Here is a 14,664-nt window from a genome sequence, read left to right on the forward strand (position 1 = left end):
ATGGGTGAGGACGACCTGTCAGAAGGAAAGAGAAAAAGAAAATACTAAAAGGAGAGGGTCCAGGGTTGAGCCCCAGAGGAAGAACTCAATCTAGTAAATCAGGGAGAGCCTCCCTGGAACAGAGCTTTAAATCTACAGGACGAGTTAAACAAGCTAAAACAATAAGGGAAGTAGACATTTTTTGCTGACCTCCTCTTCTTATGCTTCAATATTCAAAGGGCCATTAGTAAGTTATTACAGAATTATGGATGATATTTTCCAAGACTGGGGATAGGGTGTGTGCTATGAATTGTTTGTGATGAGGCTGACCTTTATACAAGTCATACTAAAGTTGCCAGACAAAATCAAAATTTTAACTTGTAAGGTTGCCAGTAAATTAGTCTCAAACATGTTCTACAGCCAATTAAAGAGCAGAGAAATGGAAAAGGCACGAAGTAGGAAGGCGATTGAGCAGCCTTTCTCTCACACTTTATAGATTCAATGTTTCTGACCATGTGCCTTCACAGGTGCACTGAAGCACTGACTGCTGTGTAACCCAACAGGGTAATTTTCAAGTTGCAGTCACTTCACTAACGCTCCAGATTTTTTTTTTTTTTTTTTTTTTTTTTGCTCCAGATATTTTTTAACGGAACAACTTATAAGGTTTCTCTCAATGTATGACTTTCACTGAAAAGATAAAGGTCTCTGAAGCTTTCTGGGACTTGATCCTTGAGATGCATGAAATCCCGTTTGCTACAACTCCATTTCCATGTAGCATCATGACATCCAGATGTTCTGAATTAAAAACTATCTGCATTTATTTAAGAAAAAAATACAGAGAAAACTTACTTGAGCCAGTAGGTTTCCTAGACCACATATTATTTAGCAAATTTTTATTGATGATCCAATATGGGGCAGATACTGTACTAGCAGTAGGGAATACATTAGTAACACAATCAGATGAGAATATCCTAATGCCCAACTGAAGCATTCCCTGTGCAATGCTATTGTATCTCTTGACTCAACATTCTGTGTCCTACACATCCTCAGAATATTTTGTTATGTAGATTATGAGTTACACTGGTCAGTTTGAATCTGTAGGTAGTCAAGACATTAGTGGGGGTTGTTTGGTGTCATAGGCCATGTGTAGTGAACATTTGTCAATTTTTGGCTTCTGATCATTTGAGTACCCTTTCCATATATATAGTCATCTGGAAGTCTTGGACTAATTAAAGCCTGTATCCTCCAAACAAACTGAATCCATTTGAAATTGACTTTCTTTTTCTTCATTGCAGATAAAGTATAGCATATAACTTGGACTCAATCAATCAGATACTCTCAGTCTAGTGTTTGAATTAGGAACTAGTGAGATGAAAATGTAAGGACAGCAAACAATTTCTTTTCTTTTTTAAAAATAGACTTTATTTTGTAGAGTCATTTTAGACTTACTGAAAAACTGAGAAGTACCCTGAGTCCTCATATACCCACTTTCCCCTATTATTGACATCTTACATTATAATTATATTTGTTATAATTAGGAAAATCAACATTATTCCCCAATATTTTCTTTTTTAAGATTTTATTCATTTAATAATTATTTTAGAGACAGAGAGAATGGGGGGAGGGACAGTGGTGATGGGAGAGAGACATCCCAGGCAGACTCCACGCTGAGTGCAAAGCCTCGTGTGGGGCTCAATCCTATGACCATGAGACCCCAAAGCCATGACCTGAACTGAAATGAAGTGTTCGATTCCCATGCACATGACCACTCAGGTGCCTACTGACACATTATTAACTAAAATCATAATTTATTTGGACATCCTTGTGTTTTCTTTTCTTTTTTAAGACTTTATTTATTTTGGTGAGGGAGAGCAAGAGAGCAGGATCATGATGGAGGAGGGATGTTGAGGGAGCAGAGGGAGAAGCAGACTCCCTGCTGAGCTGGGTCCCTGATCCAAGATTTGATTGCAGGATCCAGAGATCATGACCCGAGTCTAAGGCAGATGCTTCATTGACTGAGCAACCCAGGCGCCCCTGTGGTTTTTTTTTTTTTCTTCCCCCTTTTCTTCTCTTTTCCGTTTTCTGATCCAGGATTCCCACCCAGGAAGCCACATTACATTTGGCTGTCATGCCTCCTTAGGCTCCTCCTTGCTCTGACAATTTCTCAGACTTGTTTTTGATGACAGTTGCAGTTTTAAGGAGTACTGGTCTTATATTTTATAGGAAGCCCACATATTAGAATTTGATGTTTTTCTCATATTAGACTGAGGCTTCTTGGGTAAGGAAGAAAGATCACAAAGATAAAGTGCTCTTTCCAACACATCGTCTCAAGGGAACATACATATTATCAATGTGACATCATTATTGCTATTAACCTTTTTTTTTTTTTTTTAAGATTTTGCTTATTTATTTGACAGAGAAGAGAGAAGAGAGAGCGCAAGCAAGGGGAGCTGCAGAGGGAGATGGAGAAGCAGGCTCCCCACTGAGCAGGGAGCCAGCATTGTGGGGCTCATTCCCAGGGCCCTGGTATCATAACCTGAACCAAAGGCAGGCACCTAACGGACTGAGACACACAAGCACCCCTACTGCTGTTAACCCTGATCACCTCACTGATGTAGTGTTTGTCAGCACACAATTTCCTTCTTTTTCTTTCAGCATCAGCAGAAGTACCAGATCCAAGTTTGCAGCCTCAGTGAATCAAGCTCTCGCAGCAGGGCCTGGGCTGATGGCATTGGCAGAGTAAGGTGCGCCATCTAGTGCTGAATGGCAGTGATGTTCTCATCACACCCAGTCTATAGGATTTTGGTCTGTGGTGCTGGCTGCAGGACAAGAGTGACCATTATTTCAGTATTTTTCCTTCAGTTTAACACACATAGTCGGTCTCTGTTACTTGCAACTAAAGACACTAATCTATACATTATTTTCATTATTATTTTGGGGTGTATGCTCAAAATTTTTTCTTTAGGCTGCTGCCACTGCAGCCACCATGTTCGGGTGTAGATTTTGGAATTCCTGAGTCGCCTTAACAAAGAAGCAGAGTTTGAACGTGTCGGCTTTCCTCAGCAAGCTGTGGACACTTGTGGAGGAAACCCACATCATCACCTGGAGCCAGAATCGCCAGAGTTTTCTGGTTTTGGAGGAACAAAGATTTGCAAAAGAAATTCTTCCCCAATATTTCAAGCACAACAATATGGCAAGCTTTGTGAGGCGATTGAATATGTATGGTTTCTGTAAAGTTGTGCATATTGACTCTGGAACTGTAAAGCAGGAATGAGGTGGTCCTGTTGAATTTCAGCATCCTTACTTCAAACAAGGTCAGGATGACTTGTTCGAGAACATTAAAAGGAAGATTTCTTCTTCAAAACTAGGGAGAAAATAAGATTCATCAGGAAGATTTAACAAAAATTATAAGCAGTGCTTAGAAGTTTCGAATAAAACAAGAAACTATTGAGTCCAGGCTTTCTGAATTAAAAACTGAGAATTAGTCCCTTTGGAAAGAGGTGTAAGAATTACGAGCAAAACAAGCACAACAGAAACAAGTTATTTGAAAGATTTTCCAGTTTATTGTTATGTTGGTTCAGAATAACCAACTTGTGAGTTTAAAACATAAAAGGCCACTACTTCTAAACACTAAGAGCCCCCCAAATGAATCTGTTTCAGCATATAGTCAAAGAACCAGCTGATAATCACCATTGTAAAGTTCCACACAGTAGGACTGAAGTTTAAAGGCAAGGGAGTGGGTTTCAGATGACATCATTATTTATGATGTAACTGATGATAATGCAGATGAAGAAAATATCCCAGTTATTCCAGAAACTAATGAGGATGTTATATCTGATCCCTCCAACTGTAGCCAATACCCTGATATTGTCATTGTTGAAGATGACAATGAAGATGAGTATGTACCTGTCATTCAGAGTCCAGCTAGAGAGTCCCTAAGTTCAGGCAGTGATGGTACTAGTGATGGTACCAGTCCTTTCATGTCTAGTGCTGTCCAGCTAAATGGCTCATCTAGTCTCACCACAGAAGATCCTGCGACCATAATGGACTCCATTTTAAATGATAACATTTAATCAAACAATTAATGATAACATCAATCTTCTGGGAAAGTTTGAGCTGTTGGATTACCTTGACAGTATTGATTGCAGCTTAGAGGACTTCCAAGCCATGTTGTCAGGAAGACAGTTTAGCATAGACCTAGATCTCCTGGTTGATTCTGAGAATAAAGGATTAGAAACTACCAAGAACAATGTAGTTCAGCCAGTTTCAGAAGAGGGAAGAAAATCTAAACCCAAAACAGATAAGCAGCTTATCCAGTACACAGCCTTTCCACTTCTTGCATTCCTCAGTGGGAACCCTACTTCTCCTGTTGACCAGAGGAATACAGCATCATCCAGAGTTATGTCCTCTGTAGATAAACCCATAGAAGTTGATGAGCTCCTGGATAGCAGCCTAAATCCAGAGCCAACCCCGAGTAAGCTTGTTTGCCTGGAGCCATTTACAGAAGCCAAAGCTAGTGAAGCCACACTGTTTTATTTATGTGAACGTGCTGCTGCACCTCTGGATAGTGGTAGGTCACTTTTGGATTGCTAAGTCCCCAGGAAGTGGACTCCTCATGTATATATTCATCAAAATGATGAGCTATTTATTTTAAAGTATCATTTGAAAACAGACACATAGACCAGTGGAACAGAGTAGAGAACCCAGATATGGACCCTCAGCTTTAAGGTCAAATAATCTTTGACAAAGCAGGAAAAAATATACAGTGGAAAAAAGACAGTCTCTTCAATAAATGGTGCTGGGAAAATTGGACAACTATGTGTAGAAGAATGAAACTCGACCATTCTCTCACACCATAAACAAAGATAAACTCAAAATGGATACAAGACCTCAATGTGAGGAAGGAATCCCTCAGAATCCTAGAGGAGAACATAGGCAGTAACCTCTTCAACATTGGCCACAGCAACTTCTTTCAAGGTATGTCTCCAAAGGCAAAGGAAACAAAAGCGAAAATGACCTTTTGGGACTTCATCAAGATCAAAAGCTTCTGCATAGCAAAGGAAACAGTTAACAAAACAAAGGGGCAACTCACGGAATGGGAGAAGATATTCACAAATGACAATACAGACAAAGGACTGATATCCAGGATCTATAAAGAATTCCTTAAACTCAACACACACAAAATAGATAATCATATCAAAAAAAGGGCAGAAGATATGAACAGACACTTCTCCAATGAAGACATACAAATGGATAACAGACACATGAAAAAATGTTCATCATCACTAGCCATCAGGGAGATTCAAATCAAAACCACATTGAGATATCACCTTACACCAGTTAGAATGACCAAAATTAATAAGACAGTAAACAACATGTGTTGGAGAGGATGTGGAGAAAGGGGAACCCTCTTACACTGTTGGTGGGAATGCAAACTGGTGCAGCCACTTTGGAGAACAGTGTGGAGATTCTTCAAGAAATTAAAAATAGAGCTTCCCTATGACCCTGAAATTGCACTACTGGATATTTACCCAAGGACACAGATGTAGTGAAAAGAAGGGCCATCTGTACCCCAATGTTCATAGCAGCAATGGCCATGGTCACCAAACCGTGGAAAGAACTAAAATGCCCTTCAATGGATGAATGGTTAAGGAAGATGTGGTCCATATACACTATGGAGTATTATGCCTCCATCAGAAAGGATGAATACTCAACTTTTGTAGCAACATGGATGGGACTGGAAGAGATTATGTTGAGTGAAAAAAGTCAAGCAGAGAGAGCCAATTATCATATGGTTTCACTTATTTGTGGAGCATAACAAATAACAAGGAGGACATGGGGAGATGGAGAAGAGAAGGGAGTTGAGGGAAATTGGAAGGGGAGGTGAACCATGAGAGACTGTGGACTCTGAAAAACAATCTGAGGGTTTTGAAGGGGCGGGGAGTAGGAGGTTGGGTGAGCCTGGTGGTAGGTATTATGGAGGGCACATATTGCATGGAGCACTGGGTGTGGTGCATAAACAATGAATTCTGGAACACTGAAAATAAATTAAAAAAATAAATAAAAATTGAAAAAAAGTATCATTTGGTACTTTTCTTTGTGAATCTCTTTGTTTTGTTTAATAAGATACTGAAGAGTCAGAAGCATCTTTTGCTTTTCTCACACACTTTTTTTTCTTTTTTATTTATTTTATTTATTTATTTTTTTATTTTAATAAACATATAATGTATTTTTATCCCCAGGGGTACAGGTCTGTGAATCGCCAGGTTTACACATTTCACAGCACTCATCATAGCACATACCCTCCCCAATGTCCATTTCCCCACCACCCTCTCCCGTCCCCCCTCCCCCCAGCAACCCTCAGTTTGTTTTTTGAGATTGAGTCTTTTATGGTTTGTCTCCCTCCCGATCCCATCTTTTCATTTTTTCTTTTCCTACCTCCCCCCAACCCCCCGCATTGCATCTCCACTTCCTCATATCAAAGAGATCATATGATAGTTATCTTTCTCCGATTGACTTATTTCGTTAAGCATGATACCCTCTAGTTCCATCCACGTCGTCGCAAATGGCAAGATTTCATGTCTTTTGATGGCTGCATAGTATTCCATTGTGTGTATATACCACCTCTTCTTTATCCATTCATCTGTTGATGGACAGCTAGGCTCTTTCCACAGTTTGGCTATTGTGGACATTGCTGCTATAAACATTCGGGTGCACGTGCCCCTTCGGAGCACCACGTTTGTATCTTTAGGATATATACCCAGTAGTGCAATCGCTGGGTCATAGGGTAGCTCTATTTTCAGTTTTTTGAGGAACCTCCACACTGTTTTCCAGAGTGGTTGCACCAGCTTGCATTCCCACCAGCAGTGTAGGAGGATTCCCCTCTCTCCACATCCTCGCCAGCATCTGTCATTTCTTGACTTGTTAATTTTAGCCATTCTGACTGGTGTGAGGTGGTATCTCATTGTGGTTTTGATTTGTATTTCCCTGATGCCGAGTGACGTGGAGCATTTTTTCATGTGTCTGTTGGCCATCTGGATGTCTTCTTTGCAGAAATGTCTGTTCATGTCCTCTGCCCATTTCTTGACTGGATTATTTGTTCTTTGGGTGTTGAGTTTGATAAGCTCTTTATAGATTTTGGATACTGGCCCTTTATCTGATATGTCGTTTGCAAATATCTTCTCCCATTCTGTCAGTTGTCTTTTGGTTTTGTTAACTGTTTCCTTTGCTGTGCAAAAGCTTTTGATATTGATGAAATCCCAATAGTTCATTTTTGCCCTTGCTTCTGTTGCCTTTGGCGATGTTCCTAGGAAGAAGTTGCTGCGGTTGAGTTCAAAGAGGTTGCTGCCTGCATTCTCCTCAAGGATTTTGATAGATTCCTTTCTCACATTGAGGTCCTTCATCCATTTTGAGTCTATTTTCATGTGTGGTGTAAGGAAATAGTCCAATTTCATTTTTCTGCATGTGGCTCTCCAATTTTCCCAGCACCATTTGTTGAAGAGGCTGTCTTTTTTCCATTGGATATTCTTTCCTGCTTTGTCAAAGATTAGTTGACCATAGAGTTGAGGGTCTATTTCTGGGCTCTCTATTCTGTTCCATTGATCTATATGTCTGTTTTTGTGCCAGTACCATACTGTCTTGATGATGACAGCTTTGTAATAGAGCTTGAAGTCTGGAATTGTGATGCCACCAACTTTGGCTTTCTTTTTCAACATTCCTCTGACTATTCAAGGTCTTTTCTTGTTCCATATAAATTTTAGGATTATTTGTTCTTTCGTTGAAAAAAATGGATGGGATTTTGATAGCGATTGCATTAAACATATAGATTGCTTTAGGTGGCATAGACATTTTCACAAATTTGTTCTTTCAACCCATGAGCATGGAATATTTTCCCATTTCTTTGTGTCTTCCTCAATTTCCTTCATGAGTACTTTGTAGTTTTCTGAGTACAGATTCTTTGCCTCTTTGGTTAGGTTTGTTCCTAGGTATCTTATGGTTTTGGGTGCAATTGTAAATGGGATGGACTCCTTAAATTCTCTTTCTTCTGTCTTGTTGGTGTACAGAAATGCAACTGACTTCTGTGCATTGACTTTATATCCTGACACTTTACTGAATTCCTGTACAAGTTCTAGCAGATTTGGAGTGGAGTCTTTTGGGTTTTCCACCTAAAGTATCATATCATTTGCAAAGAGTGAGAGTTTGACTTCTTCTTTGCCAATTTGGATGCCTTTTATTGCTTTTTGTTATCTGATTGCTGAGGCTAGGACTTCTAGTACTATGTTGAATAGCAGTGGTGATACTGGACATCCCTGCCTTGTTCCTGACCTTAGTGGAAAAGCTCTCAGGTTTTCTCCATTGAGAATGATATTCACTGTGGGTTTTTCATAGATGGCTTTGATGATATTGAGGTATGTACTCTCTATCCCTACACTTTGAAGAGTTTTGATCAAGAAAGGATTCTGTACTTTGTCAAATGCTTTTTCAGCATCTATTGAGAGTATCATATGGTTCTTGTTCTTTCTTTTATTAATGTATTGTATCACATTGATTGATTTGTGGATGTTGAACCAACCTTGCAGCCCAGGAATAAATCCCACTTGGTTGTGGTGAGTAATCCTCTTAATGTACTGTTGGATCCTATTGGCTAGTATTTTGGTGAGAATTTTTGCATCTGTGTTTATCAAGGATATTGGTCTGTAATTCTCTATTTTGATAGGGTCTTTGTCTGGTTTTGGGATCAAGGTAATGCTGGCCTCATAAAATGAGTTTGCAAGTTTTCCTTCCATTTCTATTTTTTTTAGAACAGTTTCAGGAGAATAGGAATTAATCCTTCTTTAAATGTTTGGTAGAATTCCCTTGAGAAGCCATCTGGCTCTTGGCTGTTGTTTGTTGGGAGATTCAATCTCCTTACTGGTTATGGGTCTGTTCAGGTTTTCTATTTCTATTTCTTCCTGGTTCAGTTGTGGTAGTTTATACCTTTCCAGGAATGCATCCATTTCTTCCAGATTGTCAAATTTGCTGGAGTATAGTTGCTCATAATATGTTCTTATAATTGTTTGTATTTCTTTGGTGTTAGTTGTGATCTCTCCTCTTTCATTCATGATTTTATTTATTTGGGTCCTTTCTCTTTTCTTTTTGATAAGTCTGGTCAGGGATTTATCAATCTTATTAATTCTTTCAAAGAACCAGCTTCTAGTTTTGTTGATTTGTTTTACTGTTTTTTTTTTTTTCGTTTTGTTTGTTTCTATTTCATTGATTTCTGCTCTGATCTTTATGATTTCTGTTATCCTGCTGGGTTTAGGCTTTCTTTGTTGTTCTTCCTCTAGCTCCTTTAGGTGTAGGGTTAGGTTGTGTATTTGAGACCTTTCTTGTTTCTTGAGAAAGGCTTGTACCGCTATATATTTTCCTCTCAGGACTGCCTTTGCTGTGTCCCACAGATTTTCAATAATTGTGTTTTCATTATCATTTGTTTCCATGAATTTTTTCAATTCTTCTTTAATTTCCTGGTTGACCCATTCATTCTTTAGAAGGATGCTGTTTAGTCTCCATGTACTTGGGTTCTTTCCAAATTTTCTCTTGTGATTGAGTTCTAGCTTCAGAGCATTGTGGTCTGAAAATATGCAGGGGATGATCCCAATCTTTTGATACTGGTTGAGACCTGATTTGTGACCCAGGATGTGATCTATTCTGGAGAATGTTCCATGTGCACTAGGGAAGAATGTATATTCTGTTGCTTTGGGATGGAATGTTCTGAATATATCTGTGATGTCCATCTGGTCCAGTGTGTCATTTACTTTTTTTTTTTTAAATTTTATTTATTTATTTGACAGACAGAGATCACAAGTAGGTAGAAAGGCAGGGAGAGAGAGAGAGAGAGAGAGAGAGAGGGAGAGAGAGAGGTGGGGAAGCAGGCTCCCTGCTGAGCAAAGAGCCCGAAATGGGGCTCAATCCCAGAACCCTGGGACCATGACCTGACCCGAAGACAGAGGTTTTAACCCGCTGAGCCACCCAGGCGCCCCCCAGTGTGTCACTTAAGGCCTTTATTTCCTTGTTGATCTTTCCCTTGGATGATCTGTCCACTTCAGCGAGGGGGGGGGGGTTAAAGTCCCCTATATTATTGTTGATGTGTTTCTTTGATTTTGTTATTAATTGGTTTATATAGTTGGCTGCTCCCATGTTAGGGGCATAGATATTTAAAATGTTAGATCTTCTTGTTGGACAGACCCTTTGAGTATGATATAGTGCCCTTCCTCATTTCTTATTATAGTCTTTGGCTTAAAATGTTATTGATCTGATATAAGGATTGCCACCCCAACTTTCTTTTGATGTCCATTAGCATGGTAAATTGTTTTCCACCCCCTCACTTTAAATCTGGAGGTGTCTTTCGGTCTAAAATGAGTTTCTTGTAGACAGCATATTGATGGATTTTGTTTTTTTATCCATTCTGATACCCTGTGTCTTTTGATTGGGGCATTTAGCCCACTTACATTCAGGGTAACTATTGAGAGATATGAATTTATTGCCATTATATTGCCTGTAAGGTGACTGTTACTGTATATTGTCTCTGTTTCTTTCTGGTCTACTACTTTTAGGGTCTCTCTTTGCTTAGAGGACCCCTTTCAATATTTCCTGTAGAGCTGGTTTGGTGTATACAAATTCTTTCAGTTTTTGTTTGTCCTGGAAGCTTTTTATCTCTCCTTCTATTTTAAATGATAGCCTAGTTGGATATAGTATTCTTGGCTGCATGTTTTTCTTATTTAGTGCTCTGAATATATCATGTCAGTCTTTTCTGATCTTCCAGGTCTCTGTGGATAGATCTTCTGCCAAGCTAATATTTCTACCATTGTATGTTACAGGCCTCTTGTCTCGAGCTGCTTTCAGGATTTTCTCTTCGTCACTAAGACTTCTAAGTTTTACTATTAGATGACAGGGTGGTACCTATTCTTATTGATTTTGAGGGGATTCTCTGCGCCTCCTGGATTTTGATGCTCTTCTCTTTGCCGTATTAGGGAAATTCTCTCTAATAATTCTCTCCAATATACCTTCTGCTCCCCTCTCTCTTTCTTCTTCTTCTGGAATCCCAATTATTCTAATGTTCTTTCATCTTATGGTATCACTTATCTCTCGATTTCTCCCCTCATGATCCAATAGCTGTTTGTCTCTCTTTTGCTCAGCTTCTTTATTCTCTGTCATTTGGTCTTCTAAATCACTAATTCTTTCTTCTGCCTTATTTATCCTAGCAGTGAGAGCTTCCATTTTTGATTGCACCTCATTAACAGCTTTTTAAATTTCAGCTTGGTTAGGTTTTAGTTCTTTTATTTCTCCAGAAAGGGCTTTTATTTCTCCAGACAGCGTTTCTCTAATATATTCCATGCTTTTTTTGAGACCAGCTAGCACCTTGAGAATTGTCATTCTGAACTCTAGATCTGACATATTACCAATGTCTGTATTGGTTAGGCCCCTAGCCTTTGGCACTGCCTCTTGTTCTTTTTTTTTTGTGGTGAGTTTTTCTGCCTTGTCATTTTATCCAGATAAGCATATATGAAGGAGAGAATAAAATACTGAAAGGGTGGCAAATACCCCAGAAAAATGTGAGTTGACCAAATCAGAAGAGACCCAAAATCATGGGGAGAAGAAAGGGGGTTAAAAAGTTCAAAAAATTTTTAAAAAATTATAGATATTAGACTGGTGAATAGAGTAGAGCCACTCACTTAATTTTGGGAGTACTTTGGTCTCTTAGAAGAAACTACCTCTCAAAATTTTAAAGAAAGAGAAACTATATATATATATATATATATATATACACAAAAATAAGGATAAACATGATGAAGGGATGGAATATGATTGTAAAGATGAAAATTTAAAAAAATTTCTAAAAGCTCAGGTCATGATCCCAGGGTCCTGGGATCGAGCCCCACATCGGGCTCTCTGCTCAGTGGGGAGCCTGCTTCCTCCTCTCTCTCTGTGCCTGCCTCTCTGCCTACTTGTGATCTCTCTGTAAAATAAATAAATAAAATCTTAAAAAAAAAAGAAAAAGAAAGTGGAGAGAATTTGCTCAGGCAGGAGACTAGAATAAAGCCCTGTGCTAGATTTAGGGTATATTTTGATCTATTAGAAGTTCTATCCCAAAATTTTTTAGAATGAAAAACCCTATGTGTATACAAAAAACAAAGTTAGATACAATGAAGGATAAAATATGACTATAATAATGAAGGTTCAAAAAAATTAAAGGTATTGTTAAGATAAACTAGCTAAAAAACGTTAAAAGAAGAAAGAGTAAAAGTTAAAAAATTAGAATAAGAAAAAAATAAAATTAAAAAAATTAATTAACTTTTCAAGACTAAACAGTCATGGGGAGAAAGCCATGAATGCCATGCTTTGCTTTCTCCTCCTCTGGAATTCCACTGTTCTCCTTGATAAGTGAGCTTGGTCTTGGCAGGATTTCTTGCTGATCTTCTGGGGGAGGGTCCTGTTGTAGTGATTCTCAAGTGTCTTTGCACGAGGTGGATTTGCACCGCCCTTGCCAGTGGCCAGGCTAAGTAATCTGCTCTGGTTCACCCTTCGGAGTTTTTGTTCCCTGAATGCTTCCCATAGAGTTCTGGAGGACAGGAATGAAAATGGCGGCCTCCCAATCTCCGGCCTGGAGGATCAGAGAGCTTGGGGCCCCATTCCTCAGTGTGCCCTCAGAGAAAAGCCCTCAATCACTCCTGTCTCCCTGGTCTCCAGCTGCGTGCCAAGCTCACCTGGCCTGTGACCAAGCGTCTCTGTCTCTGGCATCCAGCCCCGCCTAGAGTCTCCAAACTCAGCAGATCACTGCCTCTCTTCCAGGGAGGTCTCCCCGGATCTGCCACTTGTGGGGTCCCTGCTTAAAGAGGGGTGGTCTGACTGTGCCATGGATCATAGTTTAAGGTAATCCCAAGCTGAAAGCTCACTCCTCAGCTCTGTCTCTGTAGTCAGCGTCCCTGCTCTAATACCTGCGAGCTCTGTGATACTCAGACACCTCCGATCCTTGGCGACCCCTCGGGACCTGAGACCACACTGTCCCCATGAGGGCTCCAGCCCCATTTAGCCTCTGGAGTGATGTCCCCAGTGGAGCAGACTTTTAAAAGTTCAGATTTTGTGCTCTGTTGCTCCTCTGCTTGCTGGGAGCCGCCCCCCCACCCACTGCGGTCTATCTTCCCGTTGCTTTGGATTCACTTCACTGCATGTCCTACCTTTCAGAAAGTGGTCAATTTTCTGTTTCTAGAATTGCTGCTCTTCTTCTCTTTGATCTCCTATTGGATTTGTAGGTGTTCAGAATGGTTTGATAAACTATCTAGCTGATCTTCTGCTACCTGATGTCATCTCAGCCTGCTACTCCTCCGCCATCTTGACTCCTCCTTGTTCCAGTTACTTTTATTAAATATTTTTCATTTGGCTTATTTTTAAAACTGGGTACAGAAAGTGCCTGTATCTTGTAAAATTCATTTGTCTCTTTTGTTCAGAGAAGTTCATTCATGTTCAAAGGAAAGGCAACATAAACATGAGTGCTTGCTGTCAGATATGGCTCCAGCTCCATATATATACAAAGAAGGGGAATGAGATGGCATCAACCCCATCCATCTTGTTGGACTAGTTTTAAGTAAAAGTTTTCCAATTTGTTTGTGTTTTTTTTGAACCATACTATTTAGTAAAATAAATATAATGAACATTGAATAAAAAAAAAAAAAAAGACTTTTTTTTCTTCAGAAGCTTCCTGGCCATTTATTCCCTCTCCCTCCATAGCAGGAGAGGCAGCATGTTTGGGGTTTTGTTTGTTTTGAGAGAGAGATAGCAACTTTGGTAGTGGGACAAGTCCCATCAGCATCTATTTTGGTGGAATGAATAGGAATATAATTCTCTCAGCTTTTCAGTTATTTGTTCAGTGATTTATTCACTTAGTGACTTAAAACATTAATCACATTATTGTTCTGAGGATACTGTGGCTTCAGAAGTTGGAGTAGGAATGGCAACTACTGGTAATGGGAATAGTAAAGAAATGACCATGGTGCAGATGGCTGAGATCACTAGAGGAATGAAGATCAAGGAATTCTGAGAATGCAGAGTAGTTGAGTATTTCATTTTATGTGAAAATTAGAATACCCAAGATCTCTAACAGGAGTTGTGTGTTGGGAAAAGTGACAGTGATCAAGGGGTGAAAATCTTCAAGGAAAGGGGAGAAGTGACTTAGGAATCTTAAAAAAAAAAAAAAAAAAAGCTCACAACCACATTTTCTCAGCCATACCTTCTTTTGTCCTTCTTCCTCAGGCCAAGACTTCTCTAGTGTTCAAATTTTCTGTTTACATTTTCTTATTTTTCCTCCTATTACTGAAATAGATCTTACTGTTTGTTAGTTTACTTAAGATTTTATTCATTCATTTGTCAGAGAGAGAGATTGAGACTGAGCAATCAGGAAGAGCAGCAGGCAGAGGGAGAAGCAGGCTCCCAGCTGAGCAGGGAAGGTCAATGCACGACTTGATTCTGGACCCTGGGATCACGACCTGAGCCAAAGGCAGACGCTTAACTGACTGAGCTACCTAGGGATCCCAACATATCTCATTTAGATCATTATGGCAGCCGAGTCACCAATTCACTTATTAGTGTTTTGTCCTGGTCTGTATCACTTCAACCAGCAGGTGCTGTTTGTATGAGATTGTTCTCTGATCC

At 39.5% G+C, this 14,664-nt stretch overlaps 1 pseudogene across 1 annotated transcript; it reads left to right on the plus strand.

Annotated features, from left to right (window-relative positions):
• Positions 1–4,572, plus strand: LOC308350823 (heat shock factor protein 2-like; annotated as a pseudogene). Its single transcript has 2 exons — positions 1–4; positions 2,997–4,572. The product of its transcript is annotated as a heat shock factor protein 2-like (transcript).
• Positions 4,573–14,664: the final 10,092 nt, after the last annotated feature.

Source organism: Martes martes (genome assembly GCF_963455335.1).
Source record: "Martes martes genome assembly, chromosome: 10".
In the NCBI taxonomy this organism is placed as follows: Eukaryota; Metazoa; Chordata; class Mammalia; order Carnivora; family Mustelidae; genus Martes; species Martes martes.